General features: G+C 49.3%; 1 protein-coding gene across 1 annotated transcript in view; it reads right to left on the minus strand.

The window, feature by feature from the left end:
• MGLL (monoglyceride lipase) overlaps window positions 1-5,693 on the minus strand; it is a 79,474-nt gene extending 73,781 nt beyond the window's left edge. The window contains exon 1 of the mRNA XM_068133170.2: window positions 5,636-5,693. The gene's annotated coding sequence lies outside the window, so the exon portion shown is untranslated. The remainder of the gene's footprint in view (window positions 1-5,635) is intronic.
• Window positions 5,694-6,000: the final 307 nt, after the last annotated feature.

Below are 6,000 nucleotides of genomic sequence, written 5' to 3' on the forward strand. Positions count from 1 at the left end.
CTACTCCCCTCTGAAACTTGCGCTTCCCAGTCGTCCCTTTAAACTATTGCACTCCCACGTCATTATCATCCACACTAAACTACCTGCGTCCCCACTACAGGTATCAGTCACTAACTAAACTTAACGTTACCTAATGTCAATCTCTTCTAGATCCCTACAATATAACCTAACCCACCCGGGCTAGTTTTCACTGCCATACACCCCATAAACTATAGCGCATTTGCCCCCTTTGTGAGGGATGACAGAGTTGCCATCCCACCACATCGGGCATCTCCCACTACCAATTTTGCACATCAAATTTCAACAAATCAAAAATTTGCCAATCACTACCCATCATCTGCCACTCATTACTGCCACTCCTTTGCCAATCATCAAATTTTGTTTTTCTCTAATTTTGGGGCCAAAACACTATCCTCATCACACAGTCTACTCACTAATGCCTCTCGGTGCGCCAATTCCTGTCCAAAGCCCGGCTTCGTAAAGCCGAGCAATGAATGCGGGTTGTTTGGTGCCAGCGGCTGGATACGTCCCGCATTCGGTGCAGGGAAGGAGGTTTACCTGGGCCGAGATCCCACACACCATCTCGGCACGGAGCCATCCCATGGCCCGATCTCGACCTGCCGGAATGCCTCAACAAAAAGTGGTCGCCATGACGACCCTTCCTATCGGGCTGCCAGCTCCGCCTAGTGGAGCACGGACGCGGCCGTTCAAAGCGAGGCCCAGCGTGGATCGCGCACGGCGGTCCTTTCGAACCCGCCGTGGCTCGGATCCCCGCTGGTTCTCGCGGCACACGAAGCTGCCCGACGCGCACCAAGGGCCCGATTCGGCTATAAGTCGCTCTAACCTCTAACCCGGTTACCGTCGATGCCTCACCTGGATGCTTACAAGCATACGCTACCCCTTTCTTGCTCATACATCCAGCCGTTTCCATGCTCCTCGTACCTTTCCTTACACACCTAGGTACACTCATTCCACTCCCAGCCTTGGTCACACACCTGACCACCGAACACTTTGGCACACATTCGTTGGTCGCACACCTCACCAACACACCTCTTCGCGCCCCTTCCTCGGTCACCTCCTCTGTGACAATCACAGGTGTGCTTTCACTCGCACACCCAACCACGTGCCTCACTACCAATTCCAGCGTGCATTCCCACACACGCTCTACCATTCCAGGTGTGCTTCCTTTCTCACCTGTCACAACCAACTCATGCTCCGTGTCACTCTTACTACTCTCACCTCCACTCTTGACAGCGCACTCACCCTTACTCTTGACAGCGCACTCTTTCCTCATGCACCCGTCCGTTACACACCTCTCTCGCGCACACTCTTGCGCACACTCTCCCGTCACACCCTCTGTAACACTCACCACAGGCGTGCATTCTTCCTTTACACCCTCCGTAACACTCCTCACTACGCGCTTCCATGTGCTCCCTCGCACACGCGCTACGACCGACTCACTCTCGCCAGCACCCTCACTCCTTGGCACGCACTTTTTCCTCACACACCCCAGAGTCGGACTTCCTCGCACACCTCCTTTTTCGCACACCAGACCTGTCGCACACTTCACCAACGGCCTCTCACGAACACCCGGGTCCATCTCGACCCCCAAGCTTCTTAAATCCCCTGGCGCATCATACGCACGACCATATTGGTCACCACTTACACCGGGTCCTCTTCCTCTTCGCTTCTCCTCCATCACCTGCGAATCCCTCATCCGGTTAATGAGCACATCATCACGATCCGAACACAGACTTTGGACCAATTCTTTTATCTCCTCTTTTATCTCTTTCTTATCCCCTCTCCGTCGCTTCTTAATTTCGCTCACCCCTTCTTCCACTTCTTCTAATTTCTGCTTCACCTCTTTTATTTCCCGGTATGTCTCCTCAAGCTCGTCCTCCAAGGCTACCTTGACCGTTTCCATGTGCGTCCTCACCTGCCGGTCCTTCGTCTCCATTACCTCTGTCACCTCGTCCAACCTCGTTGTCAGTCCCTCACGTACCATCTGACATTGCCTCTTTGTCGCTATCAAGTCGTTTTTTATGTCGTTTTGTGTCGCTTTTAACCCTCCTAATACCGCAGTGTTCCTTTGAACCTGCTCCGTTAGTCCTTTTTGTCCCTCCGTCAGCTGTTCCACCTCCTGCGTCAGGTCCTCTATGCCCCCTTGCAATTTTACAGTCCCCTTTCTCACCTCCTTCTCCATGCGCTCCTTACAGTGCCTCACCTCCTCGCGCACTCCTCCGACCTCCTCACTCACTCCTCTTCTGATCTCCTCTCCCATCACTTGCATCTCCTGCCCAGATGCCACCCTCATCTGCTCCATTTCCTCCCTGTGAGCATCCAGTTTAGTTTCTACCCCCATTCTAACCCCCTCTATCTGCTGCCCCATTTGTTTAACTTCCCTTTCCGCTTGGTCCCTCATGTCCCTCAATTTGCCTTCCATACTGTTTTCTAACCCCTCTAACCCATTTTTCACTCCCTCTATCTGATTCTCCTGGGCAGCCATTCTATTTTCCACCCCCATTAACCCATGTTTCACCCCTTCTATCCCATTGTCTAACCCCTCTAATTTCTTGTCTAATCCCTCACCGGTACCCCTCGCTTCGTCCCTCATTACCCCCATTTGGTTTCCCATTACCCCCATTTGGTTTCCCATTACCCCCAATTGCTCACTCTGAGCCCTCGCTTTGTCCCTCATTGCCCCCATTATTCTGTTTTCCATTTCTTCATTATTCTTGTCCATAAGGGCCTTCATTTGCATTAAAAAAGGTTCAAATCCACCGGTGGCGCTACTACGGTCGCGGGCGCGGTCGCCGTGGCCATGTGCGAGGCGCCATTTTGCGCGCCCGTAACCTCGTGCGCGACGACGCCATTTTGCGACCCTGCTACCCTCACTGCTTCGCTCTCCTCATGTCCCTCAATTTGGTCCTGGATCGACCCTGCCTCACTCTCCTCTACCGGAACCCAGCCGTCTTGATCTGCCATAGCGCGACTTTCAAAATTCGGGTTTTTATTTTTTTTGTAAAACACAATCAAATTTCGCCGTTATAATTTCGAGCGCGTGAAACGCGCTCCGGGACCGATCCCACTTCCCGACACCAATTGTTACGGACACGACTTATTAAGATGTTATGCTGGGCCGAGCGGAATGGCCGCCGTGTTCGCACAAGTTACCCGATTACACTCGAACGTTGGCCGAATCGCGCTATGCTAAATCAATGAAGGAAAAGGACACAACGGCTGGGATTAAGGCAACGACACAAGGGGTACAGTTCTCAAGACCTCCGGAGGAGGATATAATATTGGTTATGCAGAACGTTTAGATTACACGGCAAGAGGTACAGCACAGAAAGATGGGCACTTAGACACGGTCTTATCTTAGCCCCGACAGACCACAGACAAACGGGACAAGACTGACTCACACAGGGATTGATGGCAAGGAAGGGCAGGCAGTCGATGGCTCAAGGTGCACCTTGGCTCAGGGGCAGAATCGACCCGGTCCGGTCCAGAGATGCGGGTAGGTATCGTTGCGCTGGAGGTGGCGTCCGTTTCTCTTCAAGCTCAGCCGCATCTGACGTCACCTCCGTCTTCCTGCGCATGCCCAGCGGGGAGTGACACGCCCTCGGCTCGTTAGCTCCGCCCCAGATGGAATCGGTCCGCCGCTTCTTATTGGGTGCGGGGGGTTACCGGGCTCCGCCCTTGACGAGGAGCTGACAGTGAGCCCCTGCGTGGTAACCCCGTCGGAGCACATGGTCAATGGCGGCTAACCAAGCCGGAGTGAGGACGCACACTCCCCGCGCCGCCGCTGCCCCGCCCCCGCTGTTGTTGTTGTTGGTGTTGTTGTTCCATGAAGAAGAGATGCGGGGAGGTATTGGGAGGTCCTAAACTTACTAATGGTGCCATACAATCACATTCTGGTGCAACGAAGAGTCAGAATTAATGGAAACGAGTCCTTAACTGACATAGACTAAGAATAACTAGCAAGATGTCCTATAGTTGTCTACGTGAGATGCGGTGAACCTGGGCACGACATTTAATGGGGGAAAAAGGGGAAGGTCGGGGCTACAGAGTGTTGTTTACAGACAATGGGACTAGGGAATGGGGGATTGGGGATAGTTGGGGAGTATTGGGGAAATAGGGGAATATTTACAAGCGGATATGGATGGAGGCCAAATCCCATATCCGCAACAATATCTTGCTATATATTGTTTTTAGCCCCATCACTAAATGCTGAATAATCACTTTAAAACTTCTTTGATCCAGATCGGGATTCGTATCTTCGCCAAAATCTAACCATTTTGTCCTTGTCACACACCAAACCTCTCCACCAAGTTTCGTCCCAATCCATCCATAACTTTTTAAGATATCTTGCTATATATTGTTTTTACCCGCCCCATCACTAAATGGTGAATAATCACTGAAAAACTTCTTTGATCCAGATCAGCATTCGTATCTTCGCCAAAATCTAAACATTTCGTCCTTGTCACACACCAAACCTCTCCACCAAGTTTCGTCCCAATCCATCCATAACTTTTTAAGATATCTTGCTTTATATTGTTTTTAGCCCCATCACTAAATGGTGAATAATCACTGAAAAACTTCTTTGATCCAGATCAGCATTCGTATCTTCGCCAAAATCTAAACATTTCGTCCTTGTCACACACCAAACCTCTCCACCAAGTTTCGTCCCATTCCGTCCATAACTTTTTGAGATATCTTGCTTTATATTGTTTTTAGCCCCATCACTAAATGCTGAATAATCACTTTAAAACTTCTTTGATCCAGATCGGGATTCGTATCTTCGCCAAAATCTAACCATTTTGTCCTTGTCACACCAAACCTCTGCACCAAGTTTCGTCCCAATCCGTCCATAACTTTTTGAGATGTCCTGCTATATATTGTTTTTAGCCCCATCACTAAATGCTGAATAATCACTTTAAAACTTCTTTGATCCAGATCGGGATTCGTATCTTCGCCAAAATCTAACCATTTTGTCCTTGTCACACCAAACCTCTGCACCAAGTTTCGTCCCAATCCGTCCATAACTTTTTAAGATATCTTGCTATATATTGTTTTTAGCCCCATCACTAAATGGTGAATAATCACTTAAAATCTTCTTAGATCCAGATCGGGATCCAGATATTCACCAAAATCTGATCATTTTGTCCTCGTCACACAACGACCCTCTCCACCAAATTTAATCCGAGTCCGTCCATAACTTTGAGAAATCTTGTTCATAAACAAACACACAAACAGACATGGGGGAAAACATGACCTCCATCCACCTTCAGTGGCGAGGATAAAAAGGATGAGAGGGGATGGGAACGAAATGTGAGTGTATCGAAGTGGAGTGCACGAAGGGTAAGGAGCAAATGAAGAGCTAGTTGGGAAAATATGTGAGTAAAAGGAATGGAGGGAAAGGACATTTGTAGAGTATAAGATGGGAGTGGAGGGTGCGGGGAGGTGGTGCGGTGGTGCTCAAATGTTCCACCACATTTCCGCATTAAATAAATAAATGCCTCCCTGTTGCATGTTTTGATCAAACACCCCAACACTTTTTTTTCCTCCTTACCGCTTTTAAAAATCCTCCATCTGTTTTTTTGCTTTTCGTGAAAATAAAAGTGTCCAAAAGTACCTTAGTCGTGGGCAGCAAATCGTGTGCCATCTTGTTTTGTCGGAGACTGCCGCCCTCTAGGGATTGTCGACGACGTTATTTTCGTTAAACAAAATGGCGATGAACGAGAAATTGAGGGAGAGGATGAACGTGGTGAAAGCTCTGAGCACCGGTGCTTTGGCAATAGTGCTGGTACGTTGCCGACGGCATCCGAAGAAAAAGAAGCGGCTGTGCATAAATCCCTGGGTGGGAGAAGGCTCTGGAAGTGTTCGACAACTTCCGAGTGGAGAAGCAAATGGAACTCAGTTTTTGTAATTAATTAATTAAACTGGAAGTGTGACATTCGTCTTCACAGGAAGGGGAATTTTATTATAAATAGAGGGTCT

This window comes from Myxine glutinosa, chromosome 12 (genome assembly GCF_964187855.1).
Source record: "Myxine glutinosa chromosome 12, kmMyxGlut1.1, whole genome shotgun sequence".
NCBI classification, from domain to species: domain Eukaryota; kingdom Metazoa; phylum Chordata; class Myxini; order Myxiniformes; family Myxinidae; genus Myxine; species Myxine glutinosa.